Source organism: Myotis lucifugus, unplaced genomic scaffold (genome assembly GCF_000147115.1).
Source record: "Myotis lucifugus unplaced genomic scaffold, Myoluc2.0 scaffold_217, whole genome shotgun sequence".
NCBI lineage: Eukaryota > Metazoa > Chordata > Mammalia > Chiroptera > Vespertilionidae > Myotis > Myotis lucifugus.
Window position 1 is genome coordinate 1,654,812 of NW_005871265.1, and position 26,896 is coordinate 1,681,707.

Here is a 26,896-nt window from a genome sequence, read left to right on the forward strand (position 1 = left end):
CTAAGTGGCTGTACTAATGATCAGCTATACTTTTGTGGTTAAAATGGAAGGCTATGAAAGCAGTATAAGAGATTACCAGTTCAGTAATTCTTCACATTAATATTCAGGAGTCACCTAGGAATCTGTGAAAATGTCTAGTCTCTGGCCTCACCAGCACACATTCTAATTCAAATGAATCTACGGCAGGCACCACATGATTCAGACAGATGTTTCACTTTGGCAAGGTCTAGTGAAAGATGGGAAGAAACCAGGCCAAGCCATCCAAATACTTAGCCCACCTTTCTAGGTCCTAATAGAGAGCTAGAAAGAAAAAAATAGATTCTGTGGACCTAAGTAGCAGGGCCAATAAACCAGCAATTATGGCAGGTTACAAAAATTAATAGGATATATAGCAGTAACAATTAAATGTTTTTACTGTGCACTTTGTGGGAGAGGAGCAATATTATAGTACTTTAAGAAACATATGGGTCCTGACTGGCATGGTTCAGTGGTTGAGTATCAACCTCGGAACCAGGAGGTCAAGGTTCGATTTCTGTCAGGGCACATGCCCAGGTTGCGGGCTCAATCCCCAGTGGAGAGCATGCAGGAAGCAGCCAACCAATGATTCTCTCTCATCATTGATGTTTCTATCTCTCTCTCCCTCCTTTTCTCTCTGAAATCAATAAAAATATATTTTTTAAAAAGAAACATATGGGGCCCTAGCTGGCTTGGCTCAGTGGATAGAGCATCAGCCTGTGGACTGAAGGGTCCCAGGTTCAATTCCGGCTAGGGGCACATGCCTGGGTTGCGGGCTCGATCCCCAGTGGGGGGTGTGCAGGAGGCAGCCGATCAATGATTCTCTCTCATCATTGATGTTTCTCTCTTTCTCCCTCTCTGAAATCAATAAAGAAATATATTTAAAAAAAAACATATGGGGACAAAGAACTGCACAAATATCTATAATTTATATAGAGTAAAATTAAGGAATTTATTTGGTGTCATTTGTATCCTGGAACAGCTGCAACTAAGATTTATTATAAACTTTTAAAAAACAAACATATTCTCTTCTGTTTGGAACAATATAAATTGGTCCATCTAAAAACAGAGCTGAATAATCTCTAGTGGCTGCTTGCAAACTCTGAATTAGAAAAAATCACTATTTAATTTTTAAATTATAAAATGATACAGAGCCCAGCCAGTGTGGCTCAGTGGCTGAGAGTCAACCTATGAACCAGGAAGTCCCGGTTGGAATCCCAGGCAAGGAACATTTCAGGTTGTGGGCTCGTTCCCCAGTGTGGGGCATGCAGGAGGCAGCCAATCAATGATTCTCTCTCATCATTGATGTTTCTATCTCTCTCTCCCCCTCCCTTCCTCTCTGAAATCAATAAAAACATTTTAAATGATACAGAAAGGTGATTTCCTTTTATGTCTTAAATAACAAATAACTATAAAACTAGCATCTAGAATCAAGCCTATTCATGTTTTAAGTCAACAAGCAAGAAGTAGCCATGTGTTTACAGCATAGATGCCACAGACATTCTAAAAGCATAAAACTTATCTTTTCCTTCAAAGCACTTTATGTAGAGATGAAAACATACTTCTGCTCTGTTCCTAAGTCTCACAATGCTAATTTTATTCTCATTTTCTTTTCATCGCCTCCAATATCAACCTCATCAACCCATCAAAAACACTATTAATGCCTGAGCTGGGAACTGCGCTGAGGTGCATACAAAGTGTAAAGAGCTTGCAGATTAAACAAGTAATTATACAAATGCCCTTTAGTGCACATTTACCAGCATAAAATCTTCATGAGGGGAAAATAGCCAAGGCAGCCAAAGTTATACGTTTCTAAACACAAATGCATCACCTGAGTTAAAAAGAAGAGGCTTAATGAAAATAAACAGAGCTTTGAAAGAGAGATTTAAAGCCTAAATGCAGCTTAGGACAAGTTGTGACTTTTCAGTATCACATAGGCATTACAGCAAACATGACTACATTCTACCAAAGAGAAAGGAACGTCATTGGTGCCACATTGAAATAAGCATCTCTCTGTAAGAAATGTATTTTAAGTGGGAAACTTAGCAGCATTTCCCCAAGCATAGAAATCCTAAACATTTTCTGTATTGTGTTCACTTTATTATATTTAGTTTCACTTTTTGAGGAAGGTTCTTTGAAACAATAGATTAAAAGAGGGCGAAGAGAATATAGTGAAATCCTGAAGTGTCTAACCTTTATCCTTGGGAATTCAGATCATGTCAAAAATAAAGACTCATAAAAGTAAAATAATGATAATTAATAATAATAAACCTCATGTCAGTGCAATTTACCTTCCACTTTGACGCAGGTGTGGACAGCCTCCCACTATGTCTGACTCCCTGCAGGAGAGATTTCTCAGAAGAGAGATAGACAACCTTGCAAATACAGTGGGGCCTTGACATATGAGTGTCCCGACTAACGAGTTTTTTGAGATACAAGCCTTCTCTCGGCCAATTTTTTGCTTTGAGTTGAGAGTTAAAATTTGGGTTACGAGCCAGCTTCAAATACCCCATCGCTAGTTGGCGCAGCGAACGTCACAGTGAACGCCACAACATCAGCCCAGCATCACGTGTCTCACTCGTTCACTTTTTGATTTGACATACGAGAAATTTGAGTTACAAGCTCCGTCATGGAACGAATTAAACTCATAAGTCAAGGCCCCACTGTAGATTGAAGAATGTTCCAGTGAGTCAGGAACCTAGTGAGCATCTAGTCTGATCTACTGGTCCAGAGCATTCTTGTGCCTAAGATATCTTCTGGTTCACTCTCCTATCATTACCGCCACCAAATTCCCTATATTGCCCTCCACAGCTAGTCAGACTTGATTAGCACAAGATAACACATAAAGATTAGCCAACAATAACACAATGTATAAATGTAAATTATCCCAGTCACTCAATTTTTAATGTTTACATTTTTGCTATCCTGCACACTTTTATCATGAGTAAATGCACAATTTCATGAGGCTCTTTAAAATGCTGAATATGGAAGAATGATTCTGCCTTTTTTTTTTTAATCCAAAATGTGTTTTTTGAAATGGTTTCCCAGCCAGCTTGACTCAGGGTGTTTTTAGCCACTTCCTTCTGAAGCAGCATCCTTCTGTCAGCCTTGCCTTTCCTCCTGGAGACTGACAGAGGACAGTGGAGCAGCTAATGCACAAAACCACCATTTGTTCTTGGCTAACAAAGGTGGTGATTTTTAGCATCCTGGGCATTTCACATCCATGAAGAAGGAATTGGGGCTCTGTGCCACTTCTTGTGCTTCCTCTTCTCTTCGGAAGAGGGATGGAGATCCTTAGCGAGAGGCATGTTGTGGTGGGGAGGTCCTCACCACCGGAAGGGCTGCTTCTGCCTTTGGATGTTACAAATATCTGCGTTCCAGTGTCTGCGCAGGGAATATAATTAGGGATCGCATCACCAGTTTCCAGAAGTTGGGATTCCCTTTTGTTATGAAGTGCCAACATGCTTTTCCGTGTGTGCGCAGTATTGTGTGCTACAATGGGCATTTAAACATTGCTTCAACTTAGAAAAATGTATGCTTAAGATATACCTGGAGAGAGAGAGAGAAACCAAGATGGCAGCATAGGTAAACACCTAAAATTGCTGCCTTGCACAACCACTTCAAAACTACAACTAAAAGACAAAATGGACATCATCCAGAACCACAGGAAGGCTGGCTGACTGGAAATTCTACAACTAGAAGGAAAGAGAAAAGCACACTGAGACTCAGAGGAGGTGTGGAAGTAAAGTGCAGAGGTAGGGAGGCGCACGTGGAAAGGGCTGGCAACTGAGGACTCGGTTGTCTTTTTCAATCAGGAGAGAGACACAAGCTCCCGACAGCCCTAACTCCATTTCTGGGTGAGTACCTGGGGACCCAGACTCATACGAGGAGAAACTGGACTGTCTGGCATCGGGCAAAACTCAAGGATGGCTTTCTCTCAGAGGTGCTTGCAGCAATTACCACGGGACACTGAGACCCAGGGCCTCTTAGGGCAGGACTGAGGATCAGCCATAGCTGTTTGCTCCGCCCTGTTGATTCCCTGAGACCCTGCCCCACCCAAGTTGTGCACAGAGGCTTTTGCATATGAATGGCCTGGCCCTTTGCAATCTAAAATTACCTAACAAACTGCAGCTGGGTCAGAGAGACCCAGAACATCCAAAAGAAGGCCCAAGGCCCCACAGCAGCTTGCATTGCTTCACAGCTGGGCCTCATCTGGGCACCTCCAAACCCCAACCAAGGAAGAGGAATCTGCAGATCTCTCAGTACCTCCTGCTGGGTAGCCTCAGGCAGAGGCTAAATTAGCACCTCCTTAGAGATCCAAGAGCCAGTGTACCCAGTGGTCAGAGTGGGACCATCCAGATTACAACTCCTCAGATCTATAAGGGACATATTCAGGGGGAAGACTCAGTGAGCACCAGAGACCCACTGAAGCAAGTCTTGCCCCAGAAGGGTGTCTCCAGCACAGAAGTTCTCCCACCATAAACACAGCTGATTCTCACAGCCAATTGGCCTGGAGGTCAATTCCTCCCAGTGATACCTACAACAGTCAAGGCTTAACTACAACAAGACTGTGCACAAAGCCCACAAAGGGATGCACCAAGAGTGTCCACCTCAGGTAATTGGGGAGGCTGAGCCACTGGGCCCTATAGGACACCTAGCACACAAAGCCACTCTATCAACACAGGGAAGCAGCCAGTACCTGGACTAGAATGGTCATCAGAAAACAGGCACTAACAAAAAAAATTATTCATTTCTATAGATTCTTTTAAATTTTAAAAATGAACTATATGTTAATAAGCACTAACTTTATAATCATTCAAAGTGCGTATACATTTTTGGGGGACACCCTGTATGTTCCACAGCTTCTTTATCCAATCCTCTATGAAAGGACACTTTAATGTCTTGGCCACCATGAATAATGTTGCAATGAACATAGAGGTGCATATATCTTTGTGAATAAATGTTTTCAAAGTTTGTTTGGGGTTATTTTGGTGTTTTGTTTGGTGTTTTTTTTTTTTGGGGGGGGGGAATACCCAGAAGAAGAATTGCTGAGCCATATGATAACTCTATTTTTAGTGTTTTGAGGAACTGCCATACTGTTTTCCACAGTGGTTGTACCAGTTTACATTCCCACCAGCAATGAATGAGAGTTCCGTTTTCTCCACAACCTCGCCAACACTTATTACCTGTCTTATTGACAACAGCCATTCTAACAGGTGTGAGGTGATATTTCATTGTAGTTTTTATATTCATTTTCCTAATAGGTAATGATTTGAACATCTTTTCATACATATCTTGGCTATTTATATGACTTCTTGGGAGAGGTGTCTGTTTAGGTCCTTTGCCCAATTTTGTTTAGTGATACCGTGTATGAGTTCTTTACTTATTTTGATATTAACCCATTGATGCTACCTTGTATGAGTTTTTTATATATTTTGATATTAACCCCTTTGATATTAATTGCTGTTGTTTGCGATTATCTCCCATTTGGTTGGTTGCCTATTTGTTTTGTTGACAGTTTCTTTTGCTGTGCAGAAACTTTTTAGTTTGATGTAACCCCATTCATTTACTTTTTCCTTTACTTCCCTTGCCTTTGGGGTAAAATTCATAAAATGTTCTTTATGACCAAGGTCCATAAGTTTAGTATTTACATTTTCTTCTATGCACTTTATTGTTTCAGATCTTATATTTAAGTCTTTGATCCATTTAAATTAACTTTTGTACAAGGGGGCAAACTGTAATCTAGTTTCATACTTTTGCATGTAGCTTTCCAGTTCTCCCAGGACTATTTATTAAAGAAGCTTTCTTTTCTCCAATGTGATTTTTTGTTGTTGTTGTTGAAAATTATTTGCCCATGTGTCTGTAGTTTTATTTCTGGGTTCTCAATTCTGTTCCATTGATCTGTGTGTCTGTTCTTCTGCCAATATCATGCAGTTTTGACTATCGTAGCTCTGTAGTATAACTTGAAGTCAGGTAGTGTGATATCTCTGGCTTTGTTCTATTTTCTCAGGATTACTTTAGCAATTCATGGTCTTTTGTGGTTCCATACAAATCTGATGATTTTTTTGCTCTATTTCTTCAAAAAATGATATTGGGATTTTGATGGGACTTACATTAAATCTGTATATTGCTTTGGGTAGTATGGCCATTTTAACTATGTTGATTCTTCTGATTCATGAACATAGAATATCTTTCCATTTAATTGTTTCTTTTTCCATGTTTCTAATAGTGCTTTGTAGTTTTCAGTATATAGGTCCTTCACATCCTTTGTTGAGTTTATTCCTAGGTATTTTATTCTTTTGGTTGCAATTTCAACAGGAGTTTTTTATTTCTTTCTCTGAAGTTTCTTTGTTAGCATATAGGAAAGCGGTGGATTTTTATGAGTTGATTTTGTATCCTCCAACTTTATTGTATTTATTTATTCTAATAGTTTTTTGGTGGAGTATTTAGGGTTTTCTATATACAGAATCATGTCATCTGCAACATGTGAGACTTTTACTTCTTCCTTCCCAATTTGGATATTTTTAAGTTTTTCTCTTGACAGATTGCTCTGGCTAGGACTTCCAGAATTATATTAAACTAGAGGCCCAGTGCATGAATTCGTGCATGGGTGGGGTCCCTCAGCCTGGCCGGCATTTGGGGCCATCTCACCCAGTCTGGGGCGAGGGACCACGGGAGGTTAGCCGGCCACAGGAGGTTGGCTGTAGGAGCTCACTGACCACCAGGGGGAAGCTCCTGCATTGAGCGTCTGACCCTGGTGGTCAGTGCATCGTCATACCAGTCTTAACAGTCACTTAGGCTTTTGTATATATATATATATATATATATATATATATATATATATATATAAGAGTGGTGAGAGTGGGCATCCTTGTCTTGTTTCTAATTTTAGGGAAAAGTTTTAAGTTTTTTCTCCATTGCATATGATATTGGCTGAGGGTTTGTCATATATGGTCTTTTTCATGTGGAGGTACTGTCCTTCTATATCCATTTTATTGAGTGCTTTAATAATAAGTGGATGTTATATCTTGTCATTTGGCTTTCTCTGCATCTATTGATAAGATCATAGCAACTTTATCTTTTGTTTTATTAATATGGTATATTACATGAATCGATTTTCACATGTTGAGCCATCCTTGGGCCCCTTAAATGAACCCCATCTGTTCATGATGTATTTTTTTATGTATTGTTGTATTCAATTTGCTAGTACATTGTTTAGGATTTTTGCATCCGTATTCATCAGAGATATTCAAGTAATTCTTTTTTCCACCAATTTTCATCATTCCCAAGTCTAAAATTTCTCCTTGGATTAAGCTAGAAAGTACTCCCTCCTACAGATTCTGTTTTTGTGCCAATTGCTTTTACTGAATTATGTTTTCATGCTTTGTTCTGGGTTTTCTTTAAAGATCTTCAAAAGAAGTAGTTACTTTAATAATGGTATTCTATGGAGACATACAGAAGTGGTAAACTATATGAGTCTACATGGGAATGAAGCTCCCCAAACTCACAATAGTGATTACCATAAAGGAGAGAGGCAGGGGAAAGTGAATGGAAAAGAAATATGTTGTATTTCTTCATTAAAGAGAAATCAAATATATATTAGGAAATATATGAGAAAGACATCAAATTTCTGAACTAGATTATATGTTCTACACATTTTTTCTATATATTTGGACTCTAAAGCTTAAATATATAAAGAAACCGTAACACAAAACTCCCTAATTTATGTAATGGAAGTTGTTAAAAAATATTGTCCTCTGTAGCTTTAATGTGCATATAAGTCATCTGGAAATCTTGTTAAAATGTGGATTCAACTTTAGTAGATTTGGGTGGAGCCTTAGATATCACATTTCTAATGAGCTCCTAGGTGATATTGGACCAAGAACAACTATTTGAGTAGCACGTGTTCCCAGTCACCACGGTGTAATTTTTTATCAATGCATCAATTTCCAGGAAAATCCATGCTTAGCCTCAGCAACTTATTCATTTTTCCCTGGTAAATATTATAAATTTTGTTTCATTCTTTGCCTTGGCCACTAGGAAGCTCAGAGATAAATCTGTTATACATCCTGGGAACTGCATATGAGTACATGGCAAGCATTTTTATTAACTACTTTACTCTGGTTTTACTTCATTTTCCTACCCATATTTTTTTGTCATAATTCTTATACCTATACATTTTATTCCATATATGTAAATTTTTGTAAACTGCTTCAAATCCTCTAAGTTATGAGGTTTGGCATATTTAAATTAACTCATAATATTGAGGTCATTTCTTTAAGTAAAGGATGATATACACAAAATTTAGATGGGCTATATAAATCTATATGGACTCTATAAAATGAGTATCTCATGTTGTATGACAGTATCTAGAATGTTACTGCTAATAATATCACTCTTATCATTAATATTCACAATCATAATAATGGTAACATCTACTGAATGAATGTCTATCAGATTCCCAATATTGGCTGGATATTTATCTCACTCACCTCTGTTATCATTTACCATATGTAATCCTACCTAATAAATTGGTGAACTTCGTATCATCATTAAATTTTAAAAGTTCATCAAGATTACTTATGAATTATATTAGGGCATATCCACGTTTAAAATCCGTATATGGATGACACCAAGTCCCATGTTCTTAGGGTTAAATATGGTATCTCCACAGGCTTCAGAAAAGAAAATCTGATACTTAAAGGCTAAGAAAGGGGGTTGAAAGATTCCAAGGAGACTAAGCAAGATGGAAAGGGAAGCAGGAAAAGTTATCCAGATGAAGGGAACAACACTGCAAACACAGAGAAATGTGGAAGTGCAGAATGTGTTTAGGGATAGGCAAGAAGTCCAGAATAGCTACATGGGCCCTATATGGAGGAAAAGGAAAGATGAGGCAGGAGCCAGACTCCAAAGGTTCTTGTATACCTTGCAAAGAGATTCTATAGGTGATGAAGAACTATAAGAAATGTTAGGCAAGAAGGCAAGAAGATTAAATTTTATGTTTTAAAATATTACTTTCATAGTGGTGTGGAGAATGGGTCGGAAGAGAGCCAGGATGGAAGAAGATAACTTAGGCCCATTGGCTTTAACTATGGGGTCTTACTTGAAAGGTTTTCTGAAAGCAGACTCTTTAAGACTTTGGATTACTTACATGTGAAGGATAAAAAAGAATGAGAGGCCAGGGTTTAATCCAACACCCATATTCCTGGCTTGATAAACTGAGTGGGCAGTTATAAGAAACAGAATGGAATAGGTCAAGGTAGGCATGAAACATCAGTAGGAATGTAGATGCGCAGGGTTGGAGCCAGAAGAGGTAGATGAGGCATCAATTGTGTGTTTGTGATTATAGAAACTATAGGAATAAAAGGCATCACTCCAGAACATATAAAACACATAAAATGAGCAAGAGCCATAGAACACCGATACTTACGATTTACGTTGATAAAAGTCAAAGCAAAATCAGATATAAGTACAATAAGTAGTAAGGAATACATGAAACAAAAAGAACTAAAATAATGATTCAGGCTAAAAAAAAACAGCTCGAAAAGTGTACTAAGGAAGAAGAGCAAAATGGTAGAATAAGATCTGAAGAAAATAATAACATAGAAACCAAATATGGGTAGAGTTTAATAAAGAAAAAATTCAATAATGTTAAATAGATTAAGAAACAAAGTATAATAATGGTTGAAAAGTTTTCACTGTTTCTAAAATTATAAGGTCATCCTTACCTTAAATAAGAGAAGTTTCATCAAAGTAATGGAAAGACTGCAGTGGGTAGAGATGGAGACATGGAGACAGAAAAAGTAGATTATACTTTCAAGAAGCTTGGCTGAAAGGGAGGGATTTGCAGTGGCCCCAGTAGTATTCCTGGTACAGGAATGAAGAGCTGAGATTCCCCACATTAATCCAGAACTGGTGGTCTACAAAATGCCTATAATGAGGAAATAAGGCTGGAGGGGGGAGAGTGAAAGGTAATTACAATAATATTGTTAAAGTGTTGTTTTCAGGGTCGAAGGCAAATAGGATAGAGTAAACCTAGGGAGCCCTGGCCTGCTGGCTCAGTTGGCTGGATCATTGCCTGTTTACCAAGAGGCTGCAGCTTCAATTCCTGGACAGGGCACTTACCTCGTTTGAGGGTTCAGTCTCCAGTTTGGGTGTGTAAAGGAGACAACCAATCTCTCTCTCTCCCTTTCTCCCTCCCTTGCTCTATAAAAATCAATAAAAACTCAATAAAAACATATATTTGGATAAGCGTTAAAAAAGTACAAGGAGGAAAGTAAAAAATTAAATGAATATAGTAATAGTTTCATGAAGTCAGAAAACAAGCAAAATGGAAAGACTCTGGGGGAGAGATGATTATGTGGTTATTCTAAAAGCATGAACTACAAAGGAAGATATGCTAATGGGAGAACGTTCAGGAAGTCACAAAATATAAGGTGGACTAGTGGGGATGGGTGCCTTTTAAAGTCAAAATGAAGGTATTAAAGTCCATGAGATGGAAACACTCTGAGATATTGGTCTTCTATGGGTTTTCACATAAACACTGTTACCTTCAAGACTGTGGCAAGAGTTCAGGTACAGAGTAAGGCTAAGTCGCTTGTCAAAGTTTTTGTGTGTGGAAATGAAGCGTGTGGAAGACCCAAACAAGGGGAAATAGAGGGCTTATTAATGAATGTGGGTTGACATGAGAGTGGAGATGGGATTGCCAGAGGGAGGCTGGAATAATGTTGACTTCTTGCAGGGCTTTATAAAATGGATCAGGGAAGTAGCTCCTGCTTTTATTGTTATAAATATAGCTAAAATCTAGAATTTTGAATGAAGAAGTAGGTTAAAAAATATGATTGTTATCAAATTATATGTCTCTTGGGGATGGAGCCCAAAACACAGGATGTGCCCTGACTGGGAATCAAACCAACAATCTCTTGATCCATGGGATGATGCTCCACCAACTGAGCCACCCCAGCCAAGCGGTCTCTCAGTTTTAAAACCACCCTTATGTGCTCTGTTTTGTAATTCTGGGGCTGGGACTCTGCAAACTCCATTTCGGTTTTGAAGTTGCTCCCTGTTAAGCTCTGACATTAGGGGGCATCAGAGGGAGACTTGGAGGCTGGAGGAGGGCTGGGGACCAGGTCCTTGTTTCACTAGCAGGACCTCAACAGTGACTTCAACCTGGCAGTGGCGGTTGATTCCAGTAGCAGAAGGTGTCTCCAGTTCGCAGTCTTCCCACACCCTGAGTCTAACCTCCCTCAGAGATGCCACCTGCAGCTGGCCAGCCCTCTCCCTGGAGGTCTGGTTCCACCTTTGCTGGGCTCTTCCTCCAAGCTTCTAAATTGTAACAATACCAACTTCCTAGTATCATTCATTTGATTGCAATTCAATTTTTAGTAATTATTTTAAATAAATGAGCAATATGTAGCAATCGTCTCAAAAAATTATTGAGAATTTAGATATTTTGATCAAACAGAAAACTGCATAGAATATGAGTGCAAAGAATTCTTAGCATGTTGCTCTATTTGCTTTTTTAAGATAACATATCACAAATGGAGTTGTAATCCCATTAAACATACTCCATACCACATTTCCCTCCTTTTCTCCCTCTACAGAGTTCATCAATATCCTGAAGTTGGTGTACCTATTTTACATTTACGTTTTTACTACGTATATATTCATTTATAAATAATAAATAATGCTTTTGTTTTTAAAACTTTATAAAATAGTATGCTGTGTATGATTCTACCAACTACATTTTCACTTACCATTAGATTTTTTAGTTTGATCCTGGTTGATACATCTACCTCCAATTAATTTATCTGAACTGATTTGTAGTGTTTTATTGCATGATTACACTACATTTTATTTAGCTAGTGGTCACTGATGGAAACTTAAAATGTTTTATTTTTTCCCTATCACAAAGTGTGCTGGAATAAACATCTTTTTACATTGAGTGGTGTTTTTTTTAATTCTCCTATCACCATACCCATTTCATAACCTTTCCTAAAAGAATGTAAATTCTTCAGTTTGCCAGAATGTCAAATATTCTGTATGGCCACTGTTCAAAATTATATTCACACAAGTAGTGCTTAAGTTCCCACTTCTTCACATCCTCATCAACACTCGATATTTTATAGACTTTTAATTTCTATCTACCCAGTTGATATTAATAGTTTCTTATTCTTATAATCAACATTTCATAGTTCTAGGCATCTTTTTGATTTTTTTGCTATACTAGTTTGCTATATTAGTCTGCTTAAAAATATTGTTCATATTCTTTTCATATTTTTATTGGATTGTGTGTCTTTTTATTCTTGATTTATAGAAATTCTTTATATATGTTGTATAATTACCACATATACATCACAGATATCTTTTCCCAGATTTCCTTTATCTTTTTCTATTTTTATGGAATCCTTTGATATGCAGAAATTTTTATTATCTAAATATATTCAAATATATCAATCTTTTTCTTTATGACTTGTGATTTTTAGTTCTTAAGAAATGCCTTTTCTCCTGGTATTATATTTTTTCCAGTATTTTCTTCTAAAATATTTAAACTTTTGATTTTCACCTTAAGATCTTTAATTCATCTAAAATTTTATGATGCTTTATTTTTTTAATGTGGCTAAGTCACTTGTCGTAGTGTCATTTTTTTATTTTATTTTTTGAGTAATGTATCCTTTCCCCACAGACCCATGAAGCGGTCTCTGTTCTAACCCAAGTCTCCACTTATGAAGGGGTCACTGTCTAGGCACCCCATTCTGGTCTGTTTGTCTGCCCCTATTTCAGTAACACTTCATCTTGACTACCAGAGCCAATGGCACCAGTACTTCCTTCTTCAGAAAGAGTCGGTTTTTCTTTGTTTTTTCTTTGCCATATACCTTTTAGGATCAGCTTGTAAGTTTCCCACAAATCCCTGTTGGAATTTTGAATGAACTTGAATCTTTAGTTCCTTAGCAGACATTTTTCCCACCTAAGTCTCCCTACAAACCCAATATATATATGAAAATTTTGAAATGTGTCTGCTATCATAGGGTAGAGCTGAGATTTAAACCCAGATTTTTTTAAAAAATTTAATTACAGTGCTATTCAATATTATTCTGTATTAGTTTCAGGTGTGTACAGCATAGAGGTTAGATAATCACATACTTTATAAAGTGTTCCCCCTGATATTTCCAGTACCCACCTGGTACCATCATAGTTATTGCACTATTATTGACTACATTTCTTAACCCAGATTTCTAAACTGTGTGTGTGTGTGTGTGTGTGTGTGTGATTTGTTCATTTATTTCTTCACAATTATAAATATACCTTTTTCCATCATTAGCACTTCACAGTGTTTAGTATGGTGATCTGCACAAAAGAGTTGCTCATTGTTTTAGTGATTTTTATCTCAAGGAGGAAGAGAAAAACAAGAGGAAAGACATGGTGAACAAAGAAAAATGAAAGACTCCAGTATTTGATTTACCTGGACTTGCAGTCTATTCTCCAGTCCTGATCCTTCTTCTCTCCAACTCATCAATCTTTTATTTGCATAAAATGGGGTTTTATTAAAAGGTCAGAGCAGTGAAGAAACCGGCTTCTCTGTTCTCACTCTGTGTTTTTAGTTAACTTCTGTGGGGTTCTGTGATAACGTAAAAATCTTTATATTGACTCTGCTACTGTTTTTGGAAGACATCTATAGAACTATTTTAAGAATTTCCATTTTAGAAACAGTTTAATAGAATGAGTCCCCCAAAAGTGAATATCCAATTATGAACAGTATAAAATGGCCAAGAAAGGAGATATTCTCAAAAGACAGGCTATTTGAAGTATATTGGTTGATTGCAATACTAGTATCCTCTAACCACAATCTGAATTTTTCATGCATATATCACAAAGATTTCTTAGAAGTTATGCTCAGATTTTTCTCTATATAATTCAAATTTTTCTATTTTTATCTAAAAATCATTCTTATCCGAAAGTTATTTTAAATAAAAATATTTGAAATAAATTTATATTAAAATAATAAGGTCACTAATCAAACTATCAGCTATAAAATGTAAAAAAATAATAATTTCACTGACTTAACCCATGCAAATATTTTAATAGTATATAATATAAATGCTTGTGCTATTAAAAGTGTTCATTTAATTTTCTAAATTATATTTGTTTACTTTCATCTGTGAATCTGTACTGCTCTTTAAAATTGTATGATCTTTTGTTGAAACAGAAAACAATCTTGCAAAGATATTATTGTTATTACTTATAGCTAAAATAGTTTGTAATTTGAAAGTTGGGTAGGAATTATTATGGTGTAAATGTATGTCAGCCAGAACGACAAATGACTAAAGTATTACCTGTTCTCTCCCCAACATCCCCCCCAAGCAAAACCCTAGATACACTCTGTGGGAACATTTCCAAGAGGCAATATTCATCCGACCCAGCCTCTCCCGCAGTGTGTAGCTACTGGTACCTCAGGACAGATTGAAGAAAGGGAAACAGGAAAAGGGGCAGACAGCTGGATTAGACTGCACTGTGTATATTAGTGATGGGTAGACTTCAAAAGACTTAGAGGTTCATTTTGGACAGGTGCCCAGAGATTCGCTGGCTTACCCAAAACCTTCCATAACTTCTGATTTTAAAATGGAGCTAGAATTCCTTTGAGACCAGACTTCTGGTCTTCAGTCATATTCCATGCTCATATTCCTTACACTCAATGCATGGTTAAAAACTGTAAACTTTTTGGAACCCTGAAAAATCAGATACTTACTTTCAATAGATAACAAAAATAGTATGGAAAACTGCAAGCAATATGTTTTGGGGAAGGGAAAGAGATTTCTTTAAAAACATGTATTTGTTATTTGAATCTAGTTAACAATAAAGCTTTTGAAAATGTTTGGGAGACAAGTAAAATCTTCATGAGTGTCTGAATTTACCTGTGAAGATTGATAGGAGGTCTTTGACGGGTGTGACCGGTAGGTCTTTATCCTCACGCACAACTGCCAGTGAGGGAGGTGACCCTGAGAGACAGGCAGGAGGGCTGATACATCGAAGAGTCAGTCTGGAAGAGTTCTGACAAGGAATATTTCTGTCACTCTGATTTGCAGGAACTCCTTTTCACTGAGCACAGTGAGTTTCCCTTCAAAGCATATAATTGTTTTTTGGCCTAATTAAATGTGCCTCTCAAATTGCGTATGTAAGATTTATTATAACTAACAATCTACTAGAAAAAAGTTACTTTTCCAAGAGGTTAAAAAATTATTTTTTGGTACAAAAAAATACATTTCTGATGTTAGCTTTGAACCATAATAATCTACACATCGGTTTGTTAGTATGATTCTAACTGGGGCATGGTTTTACTCTTCCCTAGAAAGGAAGGGCTGGGATATTCACTGAATAAGCAGTAATAAAACGGATACGAAATAGTTAAAAAACAGATACAAAATAGTTTTTAGTGTGGTCATCACAAGAATCGCTTTTAAACAGAGCATATAGTGATTGGACAGGACTTTTTTCATGATTTGGTTTATGAATATATTCTGTATCCACAATATGCGCTCCAGGGTCCAGTCTCTGCTAGAAAAAAAGTCACTAGCCTCATAAAACATGAGGCTTTCCCGTAGGTACGAATCACAATGATTCTGCAACATAATTAAACACATTAACAAGGAGAGTTGCGCCTTGCACCTTATAGAAGAAATATACCACTTACTGTATACACAATTGTACTTCCAAAAGTTTTTAAGCAATAATAGAGAACAAGTAGCTATATTTCATAGACCAAAGTTTCTCAATCTCTGGAAAGCTATTATCATAAAAATATTTGATGTCAGTGCAGATTTTACTTGAAAATGTGCAATTCCTGCCAAAATATCAGTAGCTTATTTAGATCTGCATGCTCTACTCGAACAAAAGTGTAAAAATTAGTAACAGTTGTCCCATGTCAATCTGATGCTGAAAATGGATCCTCAACAGATATGAAAACTAGAATAAGACCTACATCCCTTTATGGTTCTCTTCTGGGATTTCTTTAAAGCAGACCTCATTTAATTTTTCAAACCATTTCTAACTAAGAAAGCATTTATAACTTGAACTATTTTATATAATTTTGCCCTTCATTTTTAAGCTTTCCTAATGACACTACTCTTGTACTTCCTTGATTTTTTTAAAATTTTCTTACTAATACAATTAATACTCTAAAAAATCAAAATCAGTAGCATCTACTGATACTACTAATTATTATATGCATACCAAATGAGGAACAGGAACAAGCAGAAATTAAATTTATTGCTATTTAATTCAACATACAATTTGAATACATTTCTTCCCTAAATATGTTTCCAGATTCATTCATGTACAGTAATAAAATGAACATAGTGAGTTTCATGCTCTATCTTCTAACCTAACTTTGGAGACTATATATGATTGAAAGTTAATGTGCAAGAAAAAAAACATATTCATAAATTGTTCTTCAAAGTATTAAGGAAATTGGTATTGTGCATCCAAGACATTCATCCTTTGTTGTTTATTTCTGGAGCACCTACTATGTTCAGTGTTACCTTAGGAGCCTATCATGAGAAATATAAATTGGAATATTAATAATTATTAAATAATAAAGATAAGCAAAATAGTCATCCTTTAAAATATTATGTTATCATTATACCATTTATGCACTTTGAAATAAGCAGTGTTTTTTGTAACATGTCAGTAATCCCCACAACTTTTTAAATATTTTTGAACAGTGTTAACACATGTCCACTTAAATAAATTAATGCTTCCATCCCCCACTGATTCATTCAGCAGAAATAAGTGCATGAGTTTGAAGGAGCATTGAATAAATTACAAAGAAATAAATTACAATTAAAACCTCATACTTTTACCTAAAAGCCCTCATGACAAGGGCACCATAGTATATAGTTACTCTGATTTGCTGGATGCGTAATCAGAGTAAATATGCAGTCAGTATGTTTATCTTTGAAATTTTTTTCCTAAAAGAGATCACCATATTGAAATAATTGGTTGAAAAGTCTCAGAAGCTATCCCTTAAATCAGTATTTCATTCATAAAACAACTTTCAAAAATCACATGCACAATGTACTTATTAAAGAACATAACCATATAAACTACTTTGGTAACTGTGTGTTGACAAGTTCATAATTTATTGCCTCTATATATTTAAATTAAGACTTTGGTAAATAAACCAGTAAATGTATTTATTATTAAAAAGAAATTTCTTTAAAATTTCAAATCTGAACAGATTAAAAAAATATAATAATAGACTTTTTTTGTACTTTAGTATGCAAGAATTAGATTGCTTGACCTCTCTTTTAATGACTTAATTAGCTGTACTAAAGCCCAGCTGGGCCTCTGCTGACAACATAGCTAGATATTTCAATCAAGCAGTGTTATGGAGAATAAGTAATAAATGCTACCTTGTCGCCATACTGTCCCAAACCATAGTGCAGGCTGGTAATGCTAAATTTGATCAGTATGCCTCATATTTCAATTAGTCGTGGTCTGAATCACTAAAACTGTGTAATGTGTATGAATTCCTGATATCAGATACAGAGCCACAGACTCCCACAGTTAGAAGCCATTGAATTTGCTTTTATTAGCAGCCAATTAATGGCAAAAATCTGCATTGCTTTTAAAATTTATAACCTCTATTCCAGCTGCATCCACGGCTCCTGCTATACTGTATACAATCAGATCCATATCACTGTCGCATGTCAAACAGCTGCAAACTGTATTCTGTCTGCAGAAGTAAAAAATCCTTTCATATAGAAGCTTTTTTTAACCTCTTAGAAGTTCTTTTCAAAGCCCGGCAGCACCAGTCACTTTGCAACAATGAGCGATTTAATATAGAAAGAAAGAAATCTACACCAAGGTAACCTCTTGGGATGTGCTAGGTTTTCAAACGGAGTGAAACCCTACCACTCCGGCTCGCCACAAGGGCAAGCAACGCCACTTCTCCTGACCAAGGCTAAGAAAATATAAACATATAAAACCTGACCCTCCTACAGAGTTAACCCATTGAAGCCTATGGAGTCATTAAAACCAAGTGGCACTACACAAGTTTCATATTGAGTAACTTACATAAAATTTTGGTATTCAAATTTGTATGCCCGAACCTTAGCTGCGGCCCTAATAAAACATCTGTGGAGCTCACATTTCCCCACCGAGAAGCGTTTATGGCATACCTCAACATCTCGACACATTATTTTTAGGAACCAGACTCTCTCTGACATATGATAAGACAGGAAATTTAGATGTGATCAGATTTAGTAACAAAGCATAATTGCTTTATGTATTGCTAATGCTGTGCTTTCAAGATTATTAAGGGAATAGTTAAGCTTTATGGTATTATATATTTTTAATTACCTTATACAGACTATGCTGTGATGTCTGAACTTGATATCTGACCATTAACATGTTATTTGGAATAAGTAAAGCAACGAATGTCTTCTACATAATATTATTAAATTTTAAAATATATTACATGTCTAGTTTATGTATTATATATGTTTATGTTTATAAATATATACTAATACATTCATATAGCACAGGGTCTTGTAGACAAAAGAATTTACCTGGAAAAAGAGGAGCGTGAAAAAATACCAACTCCCATACATGGCAGTGAAAGTGTCCCGGGATAGTACAAATTGCTGCTATGGCTATTTAAAGAAAAGAAAAATCCTATTTCACAAAATGCAAGTGCTAATAAGCAGCATTCCTTCTAACTGCTCAAATACTGCAGTGAGACTTCTAATGCCACTGTGAAATCATAAGCTAGTACTTCAAAGGTGTTGTATCTGTTACAAATTGAATCTTCACTGCTTTGTCACAACTGATTTCACCCCAGTGGCTGGAGATGCAGCCTAGCAACATTCCTGTTGTCCTAGACAACCTGAACCAAACCGTTAAATACCCGTCTGCTGCCCAAGCGTGATTAGGATACTATTGACTACGGAATCTCCAGCAACCACCCTGTAAATGTACAATTAGGCGGTTCCAGTGAACAGAAGAGGGAAAGTAGGCTTTACAATGTTGACAAATTGTAGGCATTTTAATGATAGGAAATCGGTGCTGTGTTTCATGAATGGCACAGTATTGTGTTCATTGTGTACTTAGAATAGTCTCCTCCTTGTAAGACTTTATATGAGTACATTTCGCGATTATGTAATGCAAGTTAATATAGATTTGAATCTCAAGTACTTTTTTTTCCTACATGAGGAAATATGTGATTTCATTAAGTTTCACGGATCTTAGAAAACTAATATCCAGTGGTTTCTGCCTAATACTGAATGCTTCCGTCTTTGTGTTACCTGGTTCAATGTTTTTGCTTCCTTTCAGGTGTACAGTGGCACACAGGGCGCAGGAGGAGCACGGGGTACTGAGGTGAACAACTAAACGAATTTGTATTTATGAAATGGCCCAGAAAAGGGGGGAATCGAGCAGTGCCTTGAAATCTCCTGGCATATTGGAGTTTAATTATAAAGCAGAAGGTTAAATTTGACTCCTCAGGCTGGTGATGGAAATTTATCTCTCTCCAGGAAAATTTTACTAGTAGGTCTGTCAACTGCCACATGGATTTAATATTCATATGCAATGTACAGAAGTGTGCAAATATACAAGTACTTCCTTTCCATAACAACGTTGTTTTATTATTGGACAAGACAGCGCTTGGTTTCCAAAATCTTTTTAAATTGCAGATCCACTGTCCCTCCCATGGAAGCATCTTTACTTCATTTGTCTGTACTATTTAAATAATACTATAAAGTACTTCTTAATGAACATTTAATTACTGAGTGCTATGGTTTAAATCTACCAACCAAGAAAAACAAAAGCATAGGAAATTATATTTACTATACATCTCAAGAAACTACTGAGATGCCTGAATTCTAGCTAATGGTTACTATTCTCTGTGGAATGCACATTATCATTACAATGTCTATGTTAAACATGGTATAAATATGATCTGAATGTCTTTGGTGAATTTAACAGCTTCAGGGATGGCACTAAGTAATTTTTTTTAAAAAAAAGAGAGAACACAATTTTGTTTATATTAATGCCTTGCCCAAAATGAAATATAAATGAATCATAACATAAATACATAAAAACTCTGTGTTGGCAAATTAAGCAAAAGCAGAATGTAGTGATTATAAATGTTGTCCTTATTAGGAAAGAATTACATTATAATGAACAGATTTTTTTATTTCTATTGATGTGCCACTTAAAATGGTTTCATTCCAAACTACAGTTGATGTAAGTTTAAACACATTCTTTAACTAGCATGGTGGGGACACCATTAAACATATATTAAGTTGCCCATATGCAATTCACACTTGTGACTTTTCTCTGCCATTCATGAATTATGCAATTATCCCCAACTCATGGAAATGAAAGTGCATTAACTGCCCACTGTCATGTGTTGTCTCTTTCTATGTCCTTGTGCACACATTTCCACAGTTTATTATTCATGGGTGCATCAATGCAAGTGTAAACGTGCACATATAATATGGAAATAGTCACCCATGGATAAGCAGCAATAGATACTTGTTTGTGAAGAGATATGTACTTCATTCAAAAGAACAAAATTTTGCAAAGAAGACTTCTACCCTTGCTATGGATAAAACATGGTAAAACGGACGCCAGCATTATAAAGCAAATGAGCAATTTCTTAGCGTATGAAGGGCTGATGATGTTGGTCTATAAACCTGAAACAGAGCCTTTCATCTTTGACAAGTCTTTTTCTCCCTCTTTCCCCTTTAAATTCTTTTTCAGCATTGATGGAAATGTCACTGGAACACTATTCTAAAAAAATATATTATACCTTGTGTTTCTAATCCTTATCTTTCCGCCACCCATGTTACATATAATGATAATGATAGCAATTCACTCCTAGAAATAAATAGTTGGGGGGAACTAAAAAGACAGTGTTTTCTCCATTGAATGTTATGGTCATGTGGGTTATTCCAAATTCTAAATTGAACACCCTAACAATTTGACTCTGTTGGCATTTATACCTCAGAAAGTTTCTCCAATTTTAGTCAAGTTAGCACTAGTGAGCACTCATGTGCAATTTTACATTATCTCTAGATAATGAAATAGAGTGAATTTTATCACATACTCAAGATGTTAATTTGTGTGTAGTAGAGCTTCTGAAAATGTTGCTTCAGGCAATAAAAATAGGATTTAATTACTTAAGAAACCAAAGTAAAATATTTTTCCCACAATATAGATATTAATTTTATTATAGATAGTCAAATGTCCATGTTCAGAATTTCTTTAATAGGTTATTTAAGCAAGATAGCTATTTGGTGTAAATTATGCCTATGTAAAATTAATTGAAGAAATTTATTGTTAGAAAAACAATTATTTATAGTTTTCTATGCACATTCTTTGTTAAGTATTATTTAAAATCAAAACTGAAATAATGTGGGTTCACAAATAGATTATATTGACATCTATTGTATTAATCACATGCTAAAAGAATTAAATACTAATATCACACTAGCTATAATATTTCTCTGAAAAATACAACTCTTCTTTATGATTATATACATGTTTCTCCTTTTGATTATTGATTCCTTTTTAAAGCAAATTTAAAACCAAAATTCTTTGTTATGCCTTCACACCTAAAAGAGCCATATATAATTTTCACTAAATATTGTTAAAAATTTTATCTGTTAAATTTTATTTCAAATTATGAGGTAGTTCCCAATTTATAAATAAGTTTCATGATTCAAAAAATTTATAGATATTGATAATATATCAATATCTAGTTTTAATTAGACACAGTGTGACTGAAAAGCTAAAAAGAAACTGCCAGTAAATACAAGATCAATTTCAAAAATCAGAAAGACAATAAAAATAAACAGGTGGAAATATTCCACATTTAAAGTTGAGTTATTGAAGAAATACTGTTTTTCCCTAAAATATATTTTTAAAAAGGTCCGATTACTGCTAAATTATAACAAAATAAAATGTGTTCATCTCTAATACACTATATTTTTATGCATGTATGTTGTGATTCACAGAAATACTTTTACCAGGGCAATAAATGCACCCAAGAATACTTCAGGATAAAAACAAGTTTTCACTACTCTTCAGTGTGTTTACTCACATCATAAGTAAGGTGTGACCAGCAGAAGGCACTGTTACAATAAATATATACATACATACAGCTGCTCATTTACAAACTGGTTGAAAATTCTGATGAGAGTTTTACTAACTTTTTATAGCACAAATCTTTTTCATATTGCCATTGTTATAGATTTGCTCTCTAAGTGTAAAGGAAAAGGTCCTATCATTCTTTTTTTGTTTAATTTTCATTTATATTTCAGCCCATCAACAATTTTATTACTCTCATTTTTAACTTACTTAATTCATAAAAGAATTATGTGGCCACACACCATTTTCAACACTGCATTTAAGGAGTGATGCTATTGAGAGAGAACTCAGAAGACTTAGATTCCCAGTACAAACCTTGCTTCAAAACAAGCTTCTCGTTTCATTCTTATTAACCTTCAGGGGTTTGATCATAATTTACTAGAACATGCAGGCATGGTCCTTGAATGGAACTGTTTGGATGTATGAAAATACCTCTAATTAAATGTCTGTCAAACATACTACTAACAATATTGTTTAGTTTGTGTTCATATACAAAATCTCTTGAATGCCTCTCCAAGTTTACAAAATCCATGTTAAAGGAGCCAGCATTGAAAAAAAAAAGTGACGGCATATGTTTGGATTTTTGTATTTCAGAGTCCTGACTATTTTATCTGAATTACAGATTTAGAGCTTTGTTATGTGTGATAGTTATGATAATATGATCACTAAAGGCACAGAGACAGGGAGACTCAAATCCCTTCGAAAATCCCTTTCTCTATTTCCTACAGCTGCTGCAGGAGTTTAATATCTGATAGAATGATGAAAAAGAACAGGCCGAACTCCAGTTTTAATAAAAATTTTAACAGGTCTACATATAGTTATGAAAAATGTTATTTGCAATGCCAATTTTTAATAAAATTTTCGTAAACCAAAGAAAAAATCCCCAAGGGGAACTTGATATGAATGTGTTTTTCATATGTACTATTTAAGGCTCTTTAAAGGTTATGAGGGTGACTGATAAAATAAGTTCTATTCAATACAACACAAACCTGAATGCACTTGTACTTTAGCAATTTAATCAAATAAATAAGCAAAGCTTTCATTTTGTATATTGGATTAGACACAATGATGATCACATTGCATTGTTAGCAATAAGAATTCATGTTATTAAATAACTGTATTTTCAAACGTGTCCAAGTACTGCTAACACACATGTCAGTCTTCAGTAATGAGCCCATGAGACTAAGAAATAATACTTTTCATAAAATTGTTTTGTTTTTTAATTTGATAAATTATATAAAATTTAAAAACATTAATTTTCATGAGAGAAAATACATACATTCAGTATGATGAAATGAAATTTAATTGAATCCCGGAACTACAAACTTCTTAAGAGTCTTCCTATAAAGTGAAAATATGTTAAATGGAGGGTCTCATGTTTGATGACCTGCACTGGTGCTCACTGCACATACCTGCCCATCATGATCAAACTTCCTAGAAAATGAAGTCATGAGACAATAAGTCTGTGCCCTCAGAAGTATTTCTATGTTCACAAAAGATAGAAGGTGTTTATAGGGGATCAGAAAGAAACATTAATTTACTGATGTAATCTGCAGCAACTGTAAAATGGGAAGTCTTTTTAGCTTGCAGTAAGCTAAACACAAACAGATTCAGTTTTAATCCTTAAAATGTATGGACTGACATTATCATTAAAGCCACTGCATTCTAGTGTAGCACTGAGTTCCCTAGCAATACTGTCCTTATTGTTTCTGAAACTTTTTGACTGCTAAAGAACACTTTAATTCACACACCATGTGCAATACATTAACATTTTTTAAACTTTGATAGACTTTTCCATCAAAACTGGCTACACTAATACTAGATAACCATTCCACTCTCTACAGTAGGGTATGCAAAATGTGACTACAAAGCAATCTATGTTATATCCCTAAATTAAAAATTCATTTTGAAAATATTAAATGTTTTATGCACTAAAATGAGGAAAGGAAAACATTACCCACTTTATTACTGAGAATTGTAAGGTTGGAATATTGAGCCATATTCTAAACCCTTTGGTCCGCTTGTACAGTTTATAATAAGAAATTGATAGCTGTTGGTTCATGCCATGTTTATCATCCTACTCTATAAAAATTGTTCATGACTTCTACAATTCTAGAACCAAATCAAAATTGTTGACCTAATTTATTTCCTTGATATTTTTTTGTACTTTTATTTAAAAGACCTTTTTTGAATGGAGCAAGGAGCAGTAACCTTAATCAAGGGATTTGAAAAAAATGGTGGAATTAAGGTAACAGCAATGAATTAAAGAATAATTTATTGCTGTCACCATTTTTTCCCTTGATTTCTGTATTGGGATTACAGTGGATTATCTCCAACCAAATCCTATTTTTCAGGGCCTTATAACACCCTTCATATTACATGAATAGAAAAGCAAATTTCTAAGATCATATCTGAAATGCAAAGACTTGCTTATGAAATTTATGATTGCGCAAAAATGGTGGGAGAAAAGCACACATCACTAAAATAATAATACAGCATTAAATATATCATAAATTTCCAACTTAAAGTATTTTTATAGTATTTAAAGAAAGTCAGTTGAATGTTTTGTAAAAGTATTTCTTTTCAGTTATAAACTAAATTCAGAGATGCTATCTCAAACGTGCTTCAACTAATTTTGCATTTTAAAATATCTTAAGACTTTATATAATAAAATGTGGAGTTTTTTGAGTTTTTTTCCAGAAAAGCCCCAAGAACCACACATATAAAAACAAATGTCCTGAGAAAATAAAAAAATTATCTTACTTTAAAATATATGTTCAAGTTTTTAATGGAAGCTTTTACAATAATTTATATCTTGAGCTACATATGGCTCTCATGGAACATGGATCTTGTACGTATCAAAATATTTAGCTAAATAGGCATATTTTATTCTCTCAAAACAAGACTTTAATTTTAGTTAATAAGATTTAATATCACTTTCATAGAATAAGGAACTACATTCTACAACATTCCCCCTACCAAAAAATAAAACTGTAGTCAAATACAGATAAATAAATTTATTAAATTTAATTGGAAACCATATTGTATTTATGTAATATTTTTACTCAATGATTAATAATATAGCTTTTTCCCAAAATTCTGCATTTTCTTCCAAATTTTACTACAGTGTACTTCATATGTATAAAGAAATAAGGGTTGGTTCTTTTTCTTTATAGATATCATTCTTTGTCATTGTAATTATATATATATATATCTTTGTCATTGTAATTATATATGTATATATAATTCAAAGGATTTTAAAATGCAGTACTTTTGAAAAAATTATAATTACCTGAAGAGTTTAAGTTGCTATTTTTATTATAAAGGAAGTAAATACAAATATTTAATAGTATCTAAAATTATCTCATTGGCTTAGTGTATATGGTTTTTATAGAAATTATCTCATGTATTTCTAAGCTGCAATTACTCTAATCATTGATATTTACAAAGGCTTTTGTAATCCAGACTGGTGATTTTTACCCCATAAAATTTGATGGGCAAGTAAATTATACTGAATACATATATTTATGGTTTAATCACACACAAAAAAATATTTCTAAGAGTAAGCATATGTATATAAGTACAGAGAAACAAGGAAGGACAGAAGAGAAATAAATTCCTCAAATAATACCGATTTTCTTTTACTCAGAAATGGAGTATTACCCATTTATCTATATCTCCATAACAAATCCTCATGAATTATAAGAATTGCTATACATTATTGCATGGTAACCAGTTCTTAGCTTTGGATTACCTCCTTGGCCTTGATCTTTATGGTCCTAAGTGAAGATTGTGTTTTTATTAATTGCGTGTTTTTCACTATATTGAAAGTGTTTTTAAATCTTGCAGAATTTTCTTCAAGATTTTCAAAGACCAGGAGTACCTGAGAGATCAACCAATGTTATCAAAGCCAGATAACTTGGAAAACAGCTATATTAGGATGTAATTATTCACAACACAAAAGAATTCACAGATGGCTTCCTGCATATAGGGAGTTCCCCATTTAAGTGTTTACAGATCATTAGCTACTTGACAAAGAGGCTTTGGGGCAGAAAACTTAGATCTCAAGTGCTGGGAAACACTGCCAATTGGAGATCATCAAAAATAAGAAAAATAAAGCATCCATGGAACCAGTATGTGAAACAGAAAATATGATTAACTTCATACACGTGTACGTACTTCACGCATGCATTTACTTCCTATGTCCACACACAGTGTATACATATGTTTATGTATATGGATGAAGTGTGTGTATACTTTCACACAGATAAGGTCACCTACAAACCAGCTGGATTTTAGTTTATTTTGGAGACTTTAAAATGATTAACAGATTTTTTAAAAGTATTCTGTGTTAAAGTACCTCCAGTGATAGAATATATGAAATTTCTTTCAGGCTTTGCAGTGGAGTAATTGTTACACACCTAATTGTCTTGAGCAAAGTGACATGTGCTCTTCTTGCCACAACAAACCTATTAAATGTTTACTGTGTAAAGGCATTTTGCTAACAGAAAAAGCAAGCACTGGTCATTCTAGAGACAAAATGTAATTTTAAGAGATTTGAGTAATGTGGTTATTAATGTGTTTGTGGATTTGATATTAGAAAATACTAAATTATAAAGGATTATTTCCCCCCCAAAAAAATTTTGTTTTGCTTTTGAAGGTCATTGGTGAAGACCTGTTCTTGTCAATCAGGTAATAAATGTAAAAAGACTTGTAGAAAGCTTCGTCTTCA